We start from the raw sequence: 20,657 nt of genomic DNA, 5'->3' as shown, positions 1-20,657 counted from the left end.
TTGGTTATGACCTTTGGAGGATTTATGGGAGGATAAAAGATGGATGGGCTTTTTTTTTAATCTGTTCCCTTAAAATGAATACCCACACCGAGAAGATAGTTTCACAGATTTAAAAAATAAATGGTGGGCAGGTAGATGACACAGTGGATAGAGTTCTGGGCCTGGAGTCATGAATAATCATCTCCCTGAGTTTAACTCTGGTCTCAAACACTTACTAGCTGTGTGTCCCTCAGTAAGTTTTTCCTCAGTGTCCTCATCTGTAAAATGACCTGGAGAAGGAAATGGCAAATTGTTTCAGTATCTTTGCCAAGAAAACTCCAAATGGGGTCACAAAGAGTTGGAAGTAACCAAAAAATAAAACATCGTCATCATATCTTATGGTAAGTACATAAGAGCTGCACAAAATGCTAAGAGATCAGATGAGGGAGAGATCACCTCAATCTAGGGGAACAGAGAAGTTACCTACTCTGCACATATCCTGTTTTTATTTATTATGGGAGACCTATGTCTCCCCCCTTAAAATATAAATCCTTTGAGGATAAGGACTGTTTCCATCTTTCCTTGTATCCCCAGGGCTTAACACAGTGCCTGGCTCTTAGTAAGTGCTTTAAAAAGTTTACTAATTATTCAATTAGAACATATGGACATCCATAAGGAAAAATCAAACAGAAAGATATAGAGTTTTATAAAAAAAATTGAGGCATTTCTTTGCTGAGCAGCTCTGGCTGGGATAGCTTGTTTAGCAGCTTCAGCATTGGGGAATGATTCCTGATCTGTGTACAGCTTTGTTTTAAGATGAGACATTTCCCTTGCCCTAGAGCACCTGACATCTTCCAATGGCCAGAAGTTGTGAATCCCTAAGGCAGGCCCCCAATCTATGCCTGAAGCTCTCTCCAGGCTTTTTCCCTAGCTTTTCTCTCTTCTCCCTGAAATGACTCAATATCTATTGGTCAAAGGCAATAGGCTACATTATAAATTAAGAACAGAGAATGAAAACAGTACTTCTAAATCTCTGCTATCCCGGAGACTCAAACCATTACTCATTTAGTAAATGCCAAATTCCCTGTGCTGAAATGTTTCTTTCTTCATCCTCTCTACCGTCAAATATTGGAGCAGTTACAAACCAAAGCACATTGAAGAAAATACGATACCATTGTTTAAAATCTGGATACAATAGTATTCTTTTAAATTCCATTCAATAAATAGCTATGAAGCACTTACTGTATGCAAGGCATGGTTGCCAGCAATAGAGATGAAAAATGAAAACATCTTTAGCCTCAAGATGGTTATAATATGTATAATAAGGATTTAAGATATACTCAGAAGAGTAGAATGCAAAAGACAACATGCTAGATGCCAAGGAGAGGTTCGGGCAAAGTTTTATGAAAGTTTTGGAGAGGGATAGATCACTTCTAGGTATAAAGATTAGAAAAGGCAGCATTTGAGCAGGGGTTTGAAGAAACAGAAGGATTTCATAAGATCACAGATTTAGAACTGGGAGGGACCACAGAGGCCATTTAGTGATTTTATAGATAAGAAAACGGAGACCAGGGAAGATGAAATAATTTGGCCAAAATCACACAGCTTGCATGAGAAGCAGGATTAGAATCCAGCTCCTCTGAATAAAGAGCTAACATTCTTTCCTCTGTGAGTCCATTTCACCCATAGAAGAGAAGGTGAAGTAGATAGAGTACTGGACCTGGAGTTAGGAAGACATGAATTCAAATCCTGCCTCAGACACTTACTAACTGTGTGACCTTGGGCAAGTCATTTAACCTCTCTTTGCCTCAGTTACCTTATGTATAAAATAGGAATAATAATAACACCTACTTTCCAGGGTTGTTGTGAGAGTCAAATGAGATAATCCATGTTGTGCCTGGCACACTAATGAATGTTAGCTACTATTATTAAAGGTCCTGAGAATATTCATGGATGTGAAAGAGTACAGAATGAAATGAAGAAAATTAAATAGTCTGGTTTGACTGGAATATAGAGTGTAGATAGAGAGTGACCACAATTTGGGAAAGGGCTTAAAAGTCAGACAAAGGAATTTATATTGCATTTGGTAAGTAACAAATGCCCACGGAAACTTTTTGAGCAGAGAAGTCAAGTGGTCAGACCAATTGATTAATAATTAGTTAGTAGTATTTTGGCAGGGGTGAGAAGAGATGTTTTCGATGCAAACATTTTACCAGTGTAGCCATATGCTAGTGTGTCTGGAACACCACTACCTCTGAAGAACTAAAGATGAACATCTCAAAGGCACATGGTTAGTTTCATCTGGTTGCAGCATGTAATGACCACACCCCCTTGAAGTTCACTTGCCCAGTTCACACAACCACTGGAAGATTTGGACCTCAGAAGGGTGGCTATTACTACTTGGGTAATTCTAGGAGTAACTATTTAGATAGCTAACCTCTTAAACAGTAACTTTTGAACCCCAACCCATGTGCTTCCTGTTAATCAACCAATAGACTGTCCCAAAGGCATTTACTCAAATAGTGTAGCAAGAATAATAGTTACGAAGCATTTCAGCACATTTTGAGGGTATACTCCCCCTAGAAAATACCCAGAGTACACCTAGGAGAAGAAAAGAGTGGACACTAATTTAGAGTAGAACAACAGTGAGTCCCAGGGGAAAGGGACACACAGCCAAAGCAAATCACAACTCTGTTTCTCCTGGGTCTCAAATGTCTTTTCTCCAGATGGTTCTCATAAAGTTTGCTGCAAGTTGTTCTGCTATTCAGCTGGACTGGCTCTTCATAGGACTCATCTTCTCCACCAGACTGACAGCTCAGTCTTGGCTGGAGGGGCCAATCTGCTATTGGACAAGTTGCTTGGTGACCGTCAACGTTCCTCTCCAGGTTCTGTTACCACTGAACTGGGACAGGTGGGTTGCTTAGCTACTGTGCTCCTCTTTAGGTGCATTCTCTCTGCTGGATGTATTGATCTACTGACCTCCTGAGATTGCTCTTTAATGAGCATCTGTTGGACTTCTTGTGACCTTCAGCCACTGGGTAAACTGGGGAATTTCATTCTCATCAGCTGGAGTATTATTTTCTGCTAGACCCTCATTAGAAATGGCAGTCTTCCTTGACTCCCTCAGAGCCTCGGCTCTTAAGGTGGCTTATCACCTGCAGGGAAGAGGTGAGAGAAAGTTTTCCTCTCCTTTCAATAAATTCTTCCTCCCTATTAGTCCATCCACTCTTTACATTATTCCATGTTGCCTTAGGAGTTTGACTTCAGTACGGTCACCTCCCATACTCTTTTGAGAATCTTATGCAGAAAAACAACTAGAGAAAAAAGTATGAATGCATTTTATGCCTTGGGAGCATATTCACTGTCCTGCTGACCCCTTCATATGCATTAAGGTATCCATGCCTGCTATGAAGAATATCTATTTTCCATCTTGAAGCTTTTAATTTTGCCTTTTAATTTCCCTTTTTTAGCCATTGTAGACCTTCAGCTTTTAATGAAAACTCACTGGAATATCCTCCTCATGCAACCAATAAGCAACTCCAAAGACTGTTGTTGGTTGTCCTTCCTTCTGGAAGAAGACAATGAAATCAGGAAGGTAAGGCCTTGACTTGCAGACAATTGGATTTAAGTGAAGAAGGGCTATGCAAAGTCATCAGCCTCACTTTCTCCTCCGGAGTCATCAGTGGCAAGATATAGATCGGTGTTGGAGATGGCCCCAGTGCAGTGGGAGACCTTGGCCTTTTTCAGATAATGTCTTTCCCAGATCTCTGTTGGACTGAGTCAATAACCATTCAGTGATTAAAGCTTGGTAAGAAAGGAGGTAAAAAATGGCCTCTTTTACTTAGTCAAAAAAAAACCCAAAACAATCTGGGAGGGGAAGACCCTCAGAGTCTGGTATAAAAGATATCTCTAAAGAACTGTATGACAATAAGAGAAGAAGGGCTATAGACAGAGTAAGGAATGACAATGGAATGGCCCAAGTGTTCCATTTATATTCTGGAGATGTCAGGAGAAAGTAAGGAGAATCCCTTGCACTTTGGGTGGACCCCTGTGGCAACTTTTGGGAGAAAATAAACAAAAGTAGAAAAAATTGTGACCTACCTTATTGGAGGGAACTATTGAATGGATATGATTCATTTGAGAATTTGACTAAAATAAATTGGAGAAGGTATACACAAGATACATGGAGTAATGAAGCTAGTCCAAATTAGAGGTTATATTATCCTTAACAAAGTAGTATAAAGGAAAGGCTGTTATGAGAGATATTGGGAGATGGAATCTACATGACTTAGGCAACTGATTGGGCATGGGATAAAGAGGGAAAGGTCAAAGATGACTTCAAGATTTTAAACCAGGTTGACTCGGAAGGTGGTGATACAATCAACGTATCCAGAATGGCAAGAGAAATGAGAGTCTGTGAGTAATGGGTATCTTGGATTTGGATGACATATTGCTTAGTTTTGCTGAACTTATTATACTTCTATTTTAAATTCTTTGCTATAAGTGATGACACTGGGAAGGTGTGAGAGAAAGCATATTGTTGAAGATGGAGGTAATATAAAAACAAAAGATAAAACGTAGAAGGGAAGTGTCCAAGCTCTGGATTTTCTTGGGGAGTTGAGGTAGGATATGGATGATGAGTTCAGGTTTGTCCATATAGCATGAGAGGTGGGAAACAATTAGGTGGTGATACTCAACCAATCTTGGAAATGTGCTCTTGGGAGGACGGCAGTTAGAATTATGGATGTGTTAGTCATTAACATAGAAGTGATCATTGGAAGCCAAAATGCAGAAGTCATTAATACTTTAAGTATGTTGTTTGTTGCTGTTGTTGAAGGTGGCAAAAGAGCACTGGGAATAACAAATCTACAAGGTGTATGTCCCACTCCCACCTTTTCATTGGTTTGTAAGATCTTGGAGAGTAAACATTGCTTCATTTTTATCCTTGTATCTCCAGCCTCTAACACAATGCCTTTCACATAGTAGGTTCTAAATAAATACTTGTTGAATTAAATACACATCCATTTTCCCATTCATTTCCCAAAGCAAACAACTTGGAGAACTTAACGGATGTCATTCCAGGCATGAGCCAGTAAGGTTAGATTGAATTCTCATTTAGAAATAAATATGTAGATGTTCTGAGCAAAGTCAGTTTCAAGGACGAAAACTCTGGACCTCCATTTCCTACAGTTTCAATAACTAGTACAAAACCCAAGGAGCTTCAAAAATTCAAATCACTCTGTGAACAATTAATGACCAGAAACTCCAATTTCATGTTAATTGGTTTTAATTAAAAATGTTTTTTTCCCTCTTCTTATCTACAAGGGCTTATCGTCAGTATGCTAGGAATCTAATCTTTGAATTCCCTGCATCATATACTGTACCTTTGCAGCTGAATAATAAAGCAAATCTCAGAACAGCACCTGAATGGTCTAATGGAGAAAGGTTGGAAGGAGGCAGGGAAAGGGAATAAAAATTAGACACAGTGATTGATACAAAAAAGAAATATGCAAAAAAGTCATTTCAGGGAGTTAAATAAAATGGTATTAGCCAGAGGTTCTTACTCCCAAATCATAAAGGAAGAGTTGATATCTAAACCAATTCCATTTGACTGAATCTCTGAAGGTGCCCTCATATGGCTACTAATATTGTAAAATCACCTCTTAGGTGCCTAGCAACACAGGAATCAAGAAGTTAGACGATAATAAATGAAGCAAATTCTATCAGTTGTCAAAACCTATAACTTCCCGTCCCATAAAGAAAAGAAAGCAGAAAGCATCTATTTCTGATTCTGTCCAAGCAAAAGAGAGGGGACATTGCAACATTAAAGAATGAGCAAATTCTGTAGGCTTCAGCAAAAGAAAGGAAGTAATTCTGCTAAATAACAAGTCAGCAACTTGCAAGGAATTTTCTAAGTGTGGCAGTCTTTGCCCAAAGTGACTGCATACTCCTGTTGTGTTCATAAAAATTTCACAAGAATTTCGTATTTAATAAATGAAAGGTGATAATTAATCCTTTCAAATAGAATGCTTTGCTCTCACAATTCTATTTTCTGACAAAAAAAAAATTAATTTCTTCAAATATCACTCAAGTCATTTGGGCTTGGGGGAAGGGAAAGACAGAAATACTGAAAAATATATTAAATTTATAACTCATATAAAATGAATTTGTTTCAGTGGATTTTTGCATACATCAAATCAGCCCTGTCAGTCAACAGTAAAAAAAACAAAAACAAAAAAAAAAACATACACCCTTCCATCTCTGCCTCTGAGGAATCAAAGCCCTGCACTCATGGCTCAGATACACCTATTTTATTTTATTTTTAAATGTTCAGTCAGCTCAGCCTCAGCAGTGGCTCAAGTTTTCCCTTGAGTACCCTAGTAATGATTCTTGCAAGGCAACAGCTGGGAGCCAAAAGATCCGATATATTTCTGGAGAAGCTGCAGTTGCTTAGAAGGTCAGTCATCAAATGAGATTCATTTTTCACCAGAGACAAAGGAGGTGCCAAGGTCTTTTCAATTTGTATTTGTATGGAATTAGGCTGCTTTTGTAAAAGTGATCATGTAAGCTCTAAGACTAGGCTTTTCAAACTCTCTGAAATCATGAAATATTTGCATGCATTTTTTTAAATTCATGAGATTTTGATTAATAAAAAGTAATTAGATAAAATAGTAAATTATAAGTTCCTAGTCTATATTGATCCATATTGAAAAAAAAATATAAAACATGATGATGATGGTGATGATTAATATTTGAATAGTAAGAATTAAAATGCAGGCTGGGGAAATACAATAAAATTTATATTCTTTTCACTTATAGTATGGTAAAATAGAAAGCACTTGATTTAAAGACACAGGTCCTGGTTTCAAACCCTACCTCTTGAGATACACCAGGATGGCATATGACATATATTTTCAGACTTTTTTCAGTGTATTGATGAGTTTTACTGATTTTTTTTCTTTAAAAATATGTTTGTATATGAGATGATTCATAAGAAGAGATGGGGGGGCATTGGGAGAAATTTTGGTAATGTAAAAAAACAAAACATATGAATAAAAATCAATTTTAAAATGCCACCTCTGATAAGCACCATTTATGTGACTGTAGATAAGTTATATAATTTCTCTAAGCCTCAGTTTCCACATCTTTAAAAATGAGTGAATTGGACTAGATGTCTCTAGGTTCCCTTCCAAGGTGAGGTCCATGCTCTATGGCATTTCTTATTGTAATCCCATTTTCAAAAAATGTGATAAAGTGTCTGTCTCAAAGTGAAAACAGTAATCCCAGTTGTCTTTTGGTAATCCTATTGGTTGTAGGTAGGAATGCTTGTATTAACAGAAAATTAAGGCAAGAGTGTGATTTAAAAAGAAAAGAAAGGAATGGGATTCCAACAGTATATTCTCACCTGTAATTTATTGTAATGGAAAAAGTGCTGCAAATCAGAGTAGCAGACTTGTAGTTATGGACCTTGAGTTCAAATCACAACTTGGCTAATTACTGCTAATTACTCTGCCCATGTGACCTTAGGAATTTCCTTTCTCTTCTTCTGGCCATCAGTTTCCTCATCTGTAAAATGAAGGAGTTGGATCAGATTGCCTCTAAATCTAGGATGCCATGAATTGTGGACCCTGGAGAGCTTCCATTAAGAACAGCCTAGGGCCCTCTTTTATTCACTAGAAGACAGAACAGGCTTAGACACAGAGTCAGATAGAAACAGTGAGCGATGACAAAAACCTATGCAGACAACAGCTATGTGAATCTCAGCAGAGCTGTCACTCCCCCAGGGGCAGAGAAGGCAGAAGCAAAGAGGAAATGAGCATCTCCCCCAAATTTGTCTTTTGTCCCCCTGCTACTTCTGATCTAGTCAGAGGCCATGTGGAAGAGAGGCCATCCTTCCCCTTTCCCTCACACACTTGAGGAACACATTCAAAATGAAAGTTGAACTTTTCTCCAGCCTGTTCTCCAGCTCTGTTCTTTCTTCCTCCCCTCCTCACTTCGTGGGGAAGGAAAAACTTTGGACTCTCAACCTTCCAACCCCCATGCCTAATCTTTGGTGGTGAGGTTCATTTGGGGAATACTGTCTCCACAGAGTACTGGTTAATTTGGAGGTTTGTGACATATAAAAAGTGCAAGAGACATAGTTTCTAGGTAATTAATTATTTTATTAATTATGCTAGCAAATAATTAATGAAAGGGTATAGTGGCACTCTGGAATGTCAAAGACCCCTCATGAAACCCACTCAACACTTATATACCCTTGGGAGAGTGGGCATTCCTGAGGGTGTCAATCAACTCAGATTCACAATGATAATGAGACACGGACCTATTCTTAGAGGGCTGAGGGACTGATTCTTGGTCCCAGAACACCCCTAGCCTCCAGGCAATGTAGACAAAGTTATCCACCCCTCTCCACCTGAGCCTGAGTAGAACACAGTGGTTTCCTTACTTGGGTAGTATCTAAACATGGTGATGTCATTTTTGTACTCTTTGAAAAGGAAGGACAACAACCAACCAACCAGGATCTGAACAAGACTTGAGAAAGTTAATCAGTCTAATTATCAGCAAGTCCTTCAGATGCTGGCTTGACCTAGTAGAAAATGAGAACACAGGAAAGGAAAAAGCCCTGAATTTCCCCAACAATTTGTAATTTAATAATCATTTCTCTCAGATTCCTTGCTTTACTACCAGACATTTTTGATCCAAGCACATGATTCAGGAGAGATAATATTCTGAGGGAGGCTTACTTTGATCTGGGCTTCAACATATAGGGACCCCATTTATGAGCGGAGGAGAAATGAGGTGACAACAGTTTAGAGAGTTTCACCCACCAGTTTTTTAATACTACCTTTCACAGAACCAAAAAAAAAAAAAATGCCAAAGAATTCACAAAGGCCATCTTCCTATCTCACCCCATTACACACATGCCCACAATCTTACACATACACACTCATGCACACATACTCTAGATTAGTCTATATGAGTAGCCAGGCTTTCATCAATGCCTGGGGAGTTTTGCTTGCTTCTGTGTATATGAAGGGAAACATGACTCCTGATTGTTGGAGAGAGGGTTTAGTGTAACACTGTGTAAAAGACCGACTGAGTTGGTGCCAAAGATCCTTTGGAAGAGACAGGTAAACAGAGGACACCATGGACAGGGTAGAGAATGAGTCCATAGGAAATCAGCCCCATGACAATTCTAGATTTGCTTGAAACTCTAGAGCAGGAGTTCTTTAACCTTTTCGGTGCCATATATTCATATTGGCAGATTAGTAAAACCTATGGTGCCATCGTAGGTCCTGGAGTCAATAGGACCTGAGTTCAAATTTGACGTCAGACACTTATTAGTTGTTAAACCTGGGCAAATCACTTAATCCTGCTTGCTGTAGCTTCCCGATCTATAAAATGAGCTGGTGAAGGAAAAGGAAACCTCTCAAGTATCTTTGCCAAGAAAACCCCAAATGAGGTCAACAACAACAACAATATCTATATAACTTCTCTGATTCCTGTTTGCTCTTTGCCTTGATAAATGGGCTTACTTCCTATTAGCCATTTGCGATCATCTTTTGTGTAAGCAGTATTTGGTGGGAAAATGCTATGTTGGCCAGTTTAGTAAGCTAAGAGCTACCCTGCCCTTTAAGAGCAACTATGGAAGAAGCTTCTGTTCTAAGCCAGACTTTTACTCTTAGACTACCACTATTTGAAGGAACAGACAGATATAATCGGAGTCAAATACCACTGATGGAGATAGGTCAGGGGAAGGAACAAGTTCTCAGCCCTGCCCTGCTCCCTCAAGGAAGATATCTCAGTCACCCTTGGAAAGCTGTAAGCTAGATTCCAGAGACATCTATCCAAGCAACCCACAAGCCACATCTATACATTTAGACAATCTATGGGGTTATACATACCTCATATATATAATTGGTTGTAAAAACTGTTGAAATCTCCAGAGTCTGAAATTGCATTCCATAGCACACTGACATTTAGCAGTCTTAGCAGTGAGAATGTTCTCATCATCAAAAGACCCAGGAGATAGTGTTGGTGGTTGGAGGACGGTACACATGAAATTAAAGCATAAGATTATTAGGTTTGGTTCTTCATTTGTTTATGGTTGGGAAAGAGGATACAGTCAATGAACTCCAGGTAAGCTATGAGAGAAAAATAAAGCTGAGGAAGGGAAGGAGAAAAAAGGGGGAAGATACAAAAATATGATTGAAAGATGATTATTGCTTATCCTGAGATAACGGAATTGGAAACGGGGAGTGAAAAGATAAATAAGGAAAAGGAAGAATCAAGGGTTTGTGAGGACTTGCTGAATGGGATAGTTGTAGGATTTCCGTCCCTTCAGGGTGAAGCAAAAAATGAGAAACCAAGGTACATACTCTCGGATGTAGACATTTGGGGTCCACATTTAAATTCCTTAGAAGTGAATGAAAACTTCCTCTCTGGCCTATTCACCCTCACCTGCCCCCATCCCAGAAAGATACTCAAGATCTACAAGTCCATTTTCCCCTGATACAAACTTACTTGGCACAATTTAATTAAAGCTTCTGAAATTCTAGAAGCTGATACATTCTTATAAAATATTATTACAGTATACAATAATCAAAACAATGATGAGTCACTTTTTTTCTCATATGAAATGTCTCCTATAATCTAGGCATTAGAATAAAAAGAAAGGTGGACAAAGGTGAGGATTTATAATAAATAATAATTTTTCACACGGAACAAATACCAGGCATATTATTACTCAGAATAACTATAATAAACACAATAGAGCCTTATTGTTCAGTTGATTAAATAGTCACATGAGAGACTAAAGGATCCTATTAACTCCTCTTAATGTCAAATTAAAATTTTAAGAAGCTATTATTTTTGTGACTAACAAGCAATACTTAAAATAGCAGAGGAAAAAACAATGAAACATAGCTCAGGATCAGGCTCCAAATTTTGTCTTATGACAGGACTGAGTTTAGAATCAGCAAGTCTGATAAACTAGGTTGAAAGTTGACCAGAAACATTAAGTGTCTTGGATATCTGACAAAAAGGTATGATATTTCTCCTGCTGTGTAAGCTGTACATTCAGTAAAGCGTATCTCCTTTTCTAGAGTAGTTGTGAGTCCTCCCCCAAAGCAGGTGTCAGTTAAATCTTACATCAAATTTTCTTTTAGATGTAAAGAAGGTATTTTGAAATTTAAAGGTATCCTTTGGTAAATCTCTTTAGAAGTTAACAATCTTTAAAGGTGAATTGCATTTCAGTTATTCTGTCTGATAAATGGGGATATGTAGATAGGTAGATGGATAGGTACATAGATAGATAGATAGATAGATAGATAGATAGATAGATAGATAGATAGATAGATAGATAGATAGATAGACAGACAGACAGACAGACAGACAGACAGACAGACAGACAGACAGACAGACAGATAGATAGATAGATAGATAGATAGATAGATAGATAGATAGATAGATAGATAGATAGACAGACAGACAGACAGACAGACAGATAATAACTATTTAGTATTCATTGTGAACCAGGGGCTGTGCTAAGTGCTAGAAATACAAATACAAGCAAGCAAAGCAGCTCTTGTTCTCTAGGAACTTATGTTCTAATATGTGAAGACAATATATAATGTGGGAAACTGGGGAGAATATGTGTAAAAGAGGAAGGAGAGAAGTAAGCCTGGAAATGGTATAAAGGCTTGTGTTCCAGCAAGATAAAGCAAAAGCTTATGTATCAGAAATGAGAGACCCAGGGAGAGATATTAAGTTCCCAGGGCAGTATCTCTTAAAGTGTGGTCCAGAATCCACAAATCCATGAAGCACTTTCAAGGGATCTTTGAGGTCAAAACTATTTTCCTAATAATACTAAAATGATATAATTTTTATATAGTAAATATTGATATACATATATATATATAACAAAAGCTCTTTGAGGTTCTCAATATTTTTAAAAATGTAAAGGGATCCTCAGACCCCTTTAAGCTTGAGAGGGGCTACCCTCAAGGGACTCAGCCCTATGGAAAAGAATAATGTGTAATGATAGAGAATGGTAGATAAGCTTCCTCCTCCAGGTTTAGTTACAGCCTTTATCTTTTGAAAATTAGGTCATGTGAGGAAAGGCAAAAGTTAAATGAAGAGAACTAGGCAAATGTTTTTCCAGTAGCTATGCATGACTGTAAGAGCTGGACTATAAAAGAAGCTGAGCACTGTAGAATGGATGCTTTCAAATCATGGTGTTGAAGACTTTTGAGAGTACCTTGGACAGCAACAAGATCAAATCAGTCAATACTTGAAGAAATTAATTCAGGCTATTCACTGGAAGGTCAAATACTAAAACTGAAGCTTAAATATTTTGGTCATGGGACTCACTGGAAAAGACTCTGATGTTGAGAAATATTGAAGGCAAAAAGAAAAGGGAATGGCAGAGGATGAGATGGATAGTTTCATAAAAACAACAAACATGAATTTGGACAGATTTCAAGAGACAGTGAGGGATAAAAAGGCCTGGTGTGCTAAGGTCCATGGAGTCATGAAGAGTCAGACATGACTGAACAAATAAACAACAAAATTAGTTTCATCTTTGTGACTGGTAGTTTCTTTTGAGATACCATGGTATAGCACACTTGGAATCAGGAAGAACTAGATTTTAATCTTACCTCAGACATTGACTAGCTGTGTGACCCTGAGTAATCAGTTTTCTACAGTTTTCTCATCTATAAAATGAGAAAGTTGGACTCTTTGGTCTCTAAGGTCCCTTGCATCTCTATATCTATGATCTTAGGAGCATGTGACTGTCTTAATTCATCAGACTTCTGGTTTGTATCCCTAGTGCCTAGATCAGTAGCTGTAGCTTAACATTCATTTATGTCATCGTGTAATGGAAAGAAGACAAGATTTAGAGATAATTGGAATAAAATTCCAGTTCAAACACAAGTCACTGTAATATTTCTGAAACTCAGTTTCCACATCTGTAATATGAGCAGATTACACTTTAAGCACTACATTTATGAACATACACTTTAAATCCAAACACACAGAAAAGAGCACTTAACCTCAACTCAAGAGGAAATTAGAGAGTTAAAATTCTCTGGCTGCTTGCTTACTCCCTGTCTGATCTTAGGTATGTCATTTTACCACCCTAGTGTTCAGTTTCCTAACTATAAAATGAAGATGTTAGACCAGATATCAATTAAGTTTTCTTTTGATCTATTATCCTGAAGATAGGGTGTCCAAAATGTCTAACTGTAGTTAAAAGGTTTTCATAACAAGGTAGTTGATCTATTTTTCCCTGCATTTTCACAGAAGGTCAAACTCAGGAATCAAGAGAGGCTGTGACTTTTTCATCCTGGGAGTCTTTTAAAAGTAGAATTATGATAGACATAAATGTAATGTCCAATAATTTTTATTTTCAAAGTTAACCAGATACCTAGATAGCAGTTCATATGAAAAAAAAAAACCTAAGGTTCTAAGAAACTTCAAAGTCAACATTAGACTATAATGTAGTAATGTAGTTACTGAAAACAGTAAGATTTTTCAGTTGCATTAATAGAAGTATGACTCCATTGTCACATACACACACACACACATACACACACACACACACACACACCAAGCCTGGGGTGTGTTTTCCTGAACGAAAGTCCTGTGATGCTGAGTTGTTGTTACTGTTTGGCCTTTGCTTTTAAAGAGGACTAGTGACATTACAGGGTGATGTCTTGACTTGTGCATGAATTAAATTTAAGTGAGGCAGAGCTGCACAAAGTTGTCAGCCTCACTCTCTCTTTCTGAGATATCAAAGTCCAGTGGCAAGACAAAAATGAGGATGACTGGCAATGACCAGGGATGCAGTGGATGATCTTAGCATCTTTGATGTCTGACCAAGTTCTAAGGGTCCTACAACACCAACTTCAGTCACCTCCATTGCCATTGGAACAATATGCTATTCTGCCATTCTGCCTAGTGGCAGACATGCTTGGGGTAGATATTCCTCTAATTCACTGATGGGTGATGCTGAGTACAGTGTGGGTTGAAGGAGTCATGATTCCTGATAAGCTGACAGACCTCTAACCACATTAGATTTTGTAAGTATGGAGAGACTTTGGGGAAGGGTGTTCAAGAGAGCTAGGTGAGAGAACCAAGAGACAAATTTCTGAATGGAAAATGGAATATATGTGGGAAGTCAGACCCAAATATGTCCCTTGACTTCCAGCATCAGTGATGTTGGTGGATGCTAAAAGTAGACTCCTTGATCTCAACTTTCTTTGGTTGAGCTGAAATCTTATCTCACTCCTTGTTGAAGAAATTATTTACTCTCATGTATTCATGTTCACTTTGGCAGCTGAGTGGAGCATGGATTGGAGGGCAGAGAGACACATGGTAGGAAGACAAACCAGCAGACTATTACAAGACATGGCTAGTGAGTGGCTGAATACTTGAATTTAAATTCCATCTCAAACATTTACTAACTATGTGACCCTGGACCTCTCTTTGCCTCAGTTTCCTCATCTGTAAAAGGGAGATAATAATGGTGCCTACTTCACAAGTTGATTGTGACAATCAAATGCATTTATAAATAGTGCAATGAAAACCTTAAAGTGCTATGTAAATGCTATTATTGATATTAATTTTTAAAATAGGGCCAAACTAATCTAAAAAAATAAGATTTATTTAATTAAAAAAGCAGAATTCATCTATTCTTAGATGAAGAGTAACTCCGGATGAAATGATGAATCTGGATTTCGCTAGAGGTTCAAGTGCCAGCACCTTCACTGCTAAGGATATTTGATGCTTGATGGGAAGGGAGAGGTTGCTTTCATGTTAAACAAACATGGAGGCTTAGGACAGGTTTGGGGAGTGATACACAGTCATTCCTTCCCTCCTCTCCCCTGAAAGCAACAGCTGAATTCCAACAGATCTTTGCCTGTTCCATGCTCTTTTTCTGATCCTAATACTAATCCTGGCCTAGAGCCAGCAAATTGTTCCAATCTGAAATCAAAACCCCAAACAGCAGCTGTTTTCAACCTTAGCCCTAACATGGATCCTCCCAAGCAGCCAGCTAGGAGTTGAATACAGACTCCATTCTTTTCCTTTAAAGCAGTTGTCCCACTTGTCCCGGCTTTGTGAAGGGCTGGGAGTGGAATCTGCAGCCAGTTGGTAGCTATAATCCTCAACCTAGACCAGAGTCAGTCCAGGGCCCACATCAAGTTTGAAACCTGTCCAAATGTTACCCTGCTACTGCAGCTGTCTCTCCCCCATGCTCTTAACTGAAACCCAACAGGAGCTCATCATAATGCAGTTATGTGTTTCGGGGGGAAAAAAAATAGGAGAGGTGGGGGGGAGAACTCTTTCCCATCTGGCAGAAGCAGAATATCTTCTTTGTCATAGGCTGCTTTGCGTATAACATGAAGAAAATGGAAATGAGCTAAGATCTCTGAAAAGAATATGTTGCGTTGGACCATACACAAATACAAGCATCTAAACGAAACAACAGGGAAATCATGCGCTTCCACAAAATACTATTCATCTGAATTTATCTAAATTTAATTCAGCAACCATTTATTAACCACCTACTTTGTGAATGGCAATGTGCTAGCAAATTGGCAAGACAAAGTTTTTTTTAAAGAAAGAAAGAAGAAATGAAGGCAACCTGTCCTCCCCTCAAAAGAGTTTACATTCTAGGATCATAGATTTTAAACTGGAAGATACCTCAGAGACTGTTGAGTCCAAGCTTCTCCTTTGACAGATGGAGAAACTGTTTCATAGAGAGTTTAAGTTAATCAGACAGGGTCAAAGTAAGTATCAGAGGTGTGGGAATCCCAGTCTTCTTGGCTTCAGGTCCAATGCACTATACCCCCTAATGTCACAATTCCCCCAGACCCTCAAAGCAGTGTGAAACCATCTAAGAATTGGGTTAGGTGGATACCAGTTAATCCAATACAAGGAGGTTCTTGATAAGAAGCATCCTGGGAATAGGGGGTGGAAGCCTCTGAGGGACATGGATCTTATCTTTGTTTGCTGGTCATCCTTTGTTCTTGAAGGGGACTAGTGACTTCAGGAGGGTGATGTCTTGACAAGGAATCATATTCAGAAAAGTATTTGGAGCATAAATGAATGCCTGAAGGGGACTTTAATTTTAAAAAAAAAGGTAAATTGTTCCCTACTCCCTTTATTTTGGTGGAAATTAGATGGCAGTATTTCTGGGTTTCAGGTGTTTCTTCCTGACCACCCAAGAATATGAATCTTCAGAGTATTAGATGTTCTATCTTTCAGAATCTCTTAAAATCTAAGTCCCAGTAAACAGGGTGGGCTTCCTCTTTCCAATTCCTATGACACTTCATTTAAGAAGAGCAGTAACCTAAGGAGGTGAAAGGAAGCCTCCTCCTCCCCAAAAGAATACATTCGCTTGAAGCTCAAACAAAGCATATACAAACATTCAACGTAGGAAAAGTGACAAGAAACTCTGAAAACAACTTAAAATCCTTCAGAAAGCTGACAGGACTGAAAAGGAAGTGGAGGGGGTAGCTCTTTGATGCCATCAACTTTTCTGGGAAGAAATCCTTAGATGCCAATTCCATAAATGTTTCCTTTCTTTTTTTTTTTTTTTTTTTTGGAAAAGAAACTATAAGATATGCAAATGAAATAGATGCACCTCCAGAAGAGTTAAAGTTTTTTACTCAGTATTTTGGGGAAGATAAGCACAGATCATCCCCCTTTCAATAACATTAGTTCCAAATAATCAACAGTTCTCTAGACACCCAAGATTTATTTTTCTTTAACCCTTTATGGCTTGGATATTTGCTTACTGACAGGACACATTAGAAGTCTTTACATAGGAAAGAAATGAACTCTTCAGTGTTTGTTAATGATACTTATTGTTGATGGAATTGCAAGCCCCAATACGTCATTCCATACTCTTTGAAGCAGGCATATACATTTATAGATGACATTTAGGTTTATATGCATATATATGCATATGTGTATACATATAATTATGTGCATGTATATGTGTGTGTATAGACATAAGACTAGAGACTAGATGTGTGATTTTATTGGTATAGGGAACTCGTGGGTGAAGAAATTCCCTTTCCTGATGCAGGCTGGCATCTTTTTTGCTACTTATAATGTTAGAGTTTCCCAGAGCACTAAGGTGTTAAATAACTTACCCAGAATCACATCAATGAATGAATGAATCACTTATTAAGTACCTACTATGTGCAAAATACTGAACTAAGTGCCAGGGATACAAATAGAAAAGGAAGACAGTTCCTTTTCTCATAGTTCATATAACATATATGGAAGTTTTTAGCTGCAAAGCAGATGGAAAAGTCCCCTGGTCCTTAGGGTGCAGTGGCAAAGCAGATGGTCATGTTGTTTCTCTAATGTCATTTCTGCTGATAAAATCCTATCATTTTCCAAGGATGAACCATCTGACAGTGCCAAGGACTTAAGTGGCAAGAACTTTCTTGCTTGATGCAATCAGCCAAGTGTCCTATTAAATCAGTAGTACGTACAAATATCTTGTTGATTGTGAGACATGGGAGACACTAGCACAGGACCAGTCCAGAGTGGAGAGACCTTATCAAAGAAGACACTATGCTCTATGAGCAAAGCAGAATTGCAGTAGCTCAAAGGAAACAGGAGATGTGTGGGCTATTTGTGCCCAACCTGTGGTAGAGTTTTCAGAGTTCATACTGGTCTAATCAGTCAGTCAGACACACTGTACCTTGACCCCAACATAGGGATGTCATTTTGGTCCTCTTCAAGAACAAAGGGTAACAACCACCAACCACCCTCCTATGCTACATATGTACATGCTATCTTGTTGCCCAGTTATTTTCAAATAGATCCATGATCTTGTTGATTCGAAAGGTCCCCCCATTAGTACAGATTATACTCATGCTTGGACTTCTATGTTCCCTCATAAGATTAACACTGAGAGTCCTGTCAATGTGCTGAAAGCATTCCTTGATTGCTCCTAACATTACAAAGGTGACAACTGAGCCCTCTGGCTGTCCTTCCCTTGTACCATGGAACGAGTCAGTCTGCTGTCCCTACCATACAATTTCCTGATAACGTTCCAATTCTTCTAAGTTCCTTTTTGGTTATATGTTGCAACCTATTCTCACCCAACACTCACCTCTCTATTGCCTGTTGTGCAAATACTCATTTGTACTTCTATGGAGGCAATTTATTCCATGTCTTACTGCAATATAGCAGCATTGGCCAAATGTTGTTATTAAAGATGAACGCTTTGCTTTCATGGGAAGCTTGGTTGGAGTCAGTAAAGCAGTTTCGTAAATTTCTGAAGGTAAGTAAACCTGCTTTCCTCCTTTTCAGCTGTGAGCCCAATTTGTTGTCCATTTGTACTGTCTGTCCTTCTGGATAAGTTCCATAAGCTGTTCATCCAAAAGCATTTCGAAATCTAGGCAACAGACATTATTTGTCCACTTAGTCTTTCCTACTGTATAATCAGGCCAAATTCCATTAAATGATTACAGATTTTCTTGCCTATTCAATATGGATGGGGAGTTGGGGGAGGGGGGAACAGAGGGAAATAATTGAAAATAAATAATTGTTAAGTGATTACAGATCTATTCCAGTAGCCTCTGTAATGTTATTTGGCTTCATACAATCAGCCAAATGTTGCCTAAAATCAGCAGCATGTAGAGGACCTCACTTTCTGTAGAGAATTAATCAATCCCTCCTCAATCTGGGGCCTGTGCAGTACTTTTTCCATCACAGTACTGGATTCCTTTGGTGAATTTCACTGTTTTATGCTTTGCCTGATGTTCATGATCAGAAAGTAATTGAACAAAGTGATTTCTATTGTTACAATTTCCAAAGAATCTTGAATAATCTTGATAGATGGTAGGAGATATCTTGTAGTAAAAGAACCTGTATGGCAGTGTGTAGTTCTGCAGAATCAAGTACCTTTTCATATCCAAACAATAAGAAGAATGGAATCACATATTCTCTATATCCTTCAGTTAACTGTGAAAAGGTAAAAAGGCTGGGTGTGGTTGTGTACACCTATAGTCGCCATTACTCAGGAGGCTGAGGCTGATGGATCACTGAAGTCAGGAATTCTGAACTATAGATGTACTACGAGGTATCCATCCTAAGTCCAGCACTAATCTGCTGAGGCCCCAGGAGTGGGCTCCCATGCTGCTGAAGGAGAGGTGAACTGGCCCAGGTTGAAACTGGAACAGGTCAATACCAATCAGTAATGAGATCAGGTCAAGGGTACCTTCCAGCTTAAGGGAGATTTTAATGTAGTTGCTGCTACTGCTGGTTTGGGGGGTTTTTTGGGGGGGTTTTTTTGAGTCTTTTCAGTAGTGTTCAACTCTCCATGAACCCATTTGAGATTTTCTTCCAAAGATACTAGGTTGTTTTTCATTTCCTTCTCTAGCTCATTTTACAGATGAGGAAACTGAGGCAAAAAAAGATTAAATGACTTACTCAGGGTCACACAGCTAGTAAGTGTCTGAGGTCAGATTTGAGATGAGTCTTCCTGACTCTTGGCCTGCTACCCTACCCACTGAGCCACTTAGCTGAACCTTAGGTGAGAAAGTGAGACCCAATTTAAAAAAAAGGTAAAGATGTTGTCCATAGTTAAATATTCCTTGAAAAGGCCAGTTTGTCCCCTTGATAAATGATTCACAGAAGATTTTATATATATGGGAGAGAAGACATATAGGTCACTAATTAATGATTACTGATGTTTTTTTACCTTTTGTGGGGATTAATTGGGTCTAAGATTTTTTTCCCACATTTGGGTTCTCTTCACTTTTTTCAGAGGAGAAGATATACCTTATATAGTAATTCCTCAGTGCCTTCACAATTGTATCACCTCCAGCATAGATAACATTCATAGTGTGTGTATATGCATATATGTACATACATGTGTATATATGAATGTATATATGTGTATGTGTGTATATACACACATACATATATATATACATATACATGCATACACACATATATTCAAGTGCATCCTTTCTGCAATCAGGTTCTTTTCCCTTTATTTTTAGGGTTATTTCTATCTCCTCTATAAACACATCTGAAGCATATTATTAAAATCTAAATATGATTCCACTGTTCTTGATGAAGAAATGACTGTTATAATGCCTTTTGCAAATCTTATCCTTTTTTCTTTGGTTTCTAGTTCTTCCATTTTCATCCATAAATGCTTATGATAGGACTTGCCTTAGGTAAATAAGTGCCAAGGTTTCTTTTCACCTTTTTCACTTCTACTTCTCTTCACTACTTTATGAGACAATATTATTTATAACTGTCCATCCTCCTTCTTTGTAAGATTTTATAAATGAGTTTGCATCCTAACTCAATTGTTGCCTTTGGCAGCTATTGCTCCATTTGGAACATAAGTCAGCTGTTTGCTGACTAAGGCACTTCCTGAGACCTTTTTGATCTCCTTGTTTTGGCAATTAATTTACATTGGTAAAACTTCTGGATAAAAGTAGTATAGGCACTGGATTTCATTTCTGTGTTATAATCCCTACATTTTTTTTACTTTTGGTTACTTGACGTAATAGTTCAGGGCTAAGTTGTTTGGGCTGTATGGCATATCCTTTTCTTATTATTTTTTCTTTCTTACTTACTAATTTTGATCTTCCCTCTGACAAGTTGATGATCTAACTGTACACAGACAGCTG

The 20,657-nt window shown here is 38.2% G+C and overlaps 1 long non-coding RNA gene across 1 annotated transcript in view; it reads right to left on the bottom strand.

Annotated features, from left to right (window-relative positions):
- LOC140527140 (uncharacterized) overlaps nucleotides 1-20,657 on the bottom strand; it is a 166,156-nt gene that overhangs the window by 40,545 nt on the left and 104,954 nt on the right. The window lies entirely within an intron of this gene.

Source organism: Notamacropus eugenii, chromosome 2 (assembly GCF_028372415.1).
Source record: "Notamacropus eugenii isolate mMacEug1 chromosome 2, mMacEug1.pri_v2, whole genome shotgun sequence".
In the NCBI taxonomy this organism is placed as follows: Eukaryota; Metazoa; Chordata; class Mammalia; order Diprotodontia; family Macropodidae; genus Notamacropus; species Notamacropus eugenii.
Note: the sequence above shows the minus strand (reverse complement) of the source record. Positions and strands in the feature narration are given on the sequence as shown.